The sequence below is a fragment of the Calidris pugnax genome, unplaced genomic scaffold (genome assembly GCF_001431845.1).
Source record: "Calidris pugnax isolate Ruff unplaced genomic scaffold, ASM143184v1 scaffold162, whole genome shotgun sequence".
Classification (NCBI taxonomy): Eukaryota; Metazoa; Chordata; class Aves; order Charadriiformes; family Scolopacidae; genus Calidris; species Calidris pugnax.
This window is the reverse complement of record NW_015090900.1, coordinates 1,089,352-1,091,021: the sequence shown is the minus strand read 5'-3', so window position 1 is coordinate 1,091,021 and position 1,670 is coordinate 1,089,352. Positions and strand designations below refer to the sequence as shown.

Below are 1,670 nucleotides of genomic sequence, written 5' to 3'. Positions count from 1 at the left end.
ACACATTATATCCTTATAAAAATCATCCATAAAGACATTAAATAGAAATGGTCCTAGCACTGAGCCTTGAGGCACACCACTTGTGACCAGCCGCCAGCTGGATATGGGGTTCTGAGGGTTGGCAGCGCGGGCAGGCTGGCTGTCGGCTGTAGGCCAAGGGAGGTGTGGGGTGCTGGGTGGGGGAGACATGGGGGGCGCTGGGCTAGGGAGCTGTGGGGTGTTGGATGTGGGGCACGTTGGCCAGGGGAGCTGTGGGGTGCACTGGCTGTGGGGGTATCCCCAATTCCCAGCCCTCTCCCCCCCCCCCAACCTGGCAGCACCCCCTTTGGGTCTGGGCTCCTGAACCCCCAAGGGAGGGAAAATAAATAAATCAAAGAGTAACTGGACGCAGAACATCACCAGCAGCCATTGCCCATAGTCTTTATTTAATTTTATTTTTCCAGAAAAGAAAAAAAAAAAGGAACAACCACATTTTACATAGTTGGTACCACAGCTGGTTCCCCCAGGGGACAAGGTCCAACAGAGAAAGGAAAATGCTTCTGGGGAATGGTAGGATCTGGCCCATGGCCAAGGGCTACCCACACCCATCTCTGAAGAGGGCTGGTTAGCTTAGCATGGCGAATCATAGAATCATCTAGGCTGGAAGGGACCTTTCAGATCATTGAGCCCAACCATCAACCAAACACGGACAAAACTGCTAGCAGTAAACATGGATTACATTCTTCCGTCTCCCTCGTAGGCAAATCTTGCGACTCGAGGCTTTGGCACCAGGGCCAGGGACACCCCCTCGCCAAGGGACAGCGTTATCTCCTACATTCAAAACACCCCCCCGAAATCCAGCAGGACCCCGAGCGATTCACTGCCCCGAAATGCATAGCGCCCAGCACGGGCAGGGTGAGTGGCGATGCAGCAAATTAATTCCCTTAATTATTGTCAAGACACGGGAAGAACCACAATGGCAAAACGCAAAGGAGAAGATGCAAATCGATCCCACCTTCTCCAGCGTGGCTTCCAAAAAAAAAAAAAAGATAATAAATCCCTGTTTTCTTGGATCCGGGTACCACGCTGGCCCCGGGGGAAACCTGAGTGATTCTCTAAGCCATATGCGACTTGCTCTAGCCTAGGACAGGGATGGTCACAGAGCTCGTATCCCCAAGCTGAGTTGCAAGGCAGAGTACACAGAGAAGATCCTGTCTCCCTGGTCCGTAACCTACTTAGATGCTTTGGCTATTATTCGGCCCGAGCAAAGCTCTCTGAGGACGGGGTGCCCCTCAGGCCTCCCCCCGGCCCCGCCAGCGGGTCTCACCTCACGAGAGAGACCCGGTGGAATAAGACACACGTCTCACCGCACCCCGGAGGAGGCTACCCCGTTCCCCTGGCTGCGTGAGGTAAGCCAGCCCGCCCGCCCGTTACCTCGCCCGCCGCCGGCGCCGCCTCAGCCTCCACCGGAGGGTGACGTACCCTTCCGCCTGCGTCACCCGCCCGCGCCCAGGGCGGGAAGCGCGCGCAGGCGCCGCGGGGAGGGGCGGAGGGGAGGGGGAATGAGGGGCGGGGCTTTTTTGGCGCACGCGCAGTGCTCAGGCGCGGTGGGCGGGGCTTTGGCGCACGCGCGGTGCTGAGGGACAGTGGGGCGGGGTAAAGGGGCGGGGTCTCGGCGCACGCGCAGTGCT

At 57.9% G+C, this 1,670-nt stretch overlaps 1 protein-coding gene across 2 annotated transcripts in view; it reads right to left on the bottom strand.

The window, feature by feature from the left end:
* DHDDS (dehydrodolichyl diphosphate synthase subunit) overlaps positions 1-1,488 on the bottom strand; it is a 13,820-nt gene extending 12,332 nt beyond the window's left edge. The window contains exon 1 of one of the 2 annotated variants that reach the window (XM_014948713.1): positions 1,414-1,488. The gene's annotated coding sequence lies outside the window, so the exon portion shown is untranslated. The remainder of the gene's footprint in view (positions 1-1,413) is intronic. The other variant, XM_014948714.1, reaches the window with a different exon arrangement.
* Between the last annotated feature and the right edge of the window lie 182 nt (positions 1,489-1,670).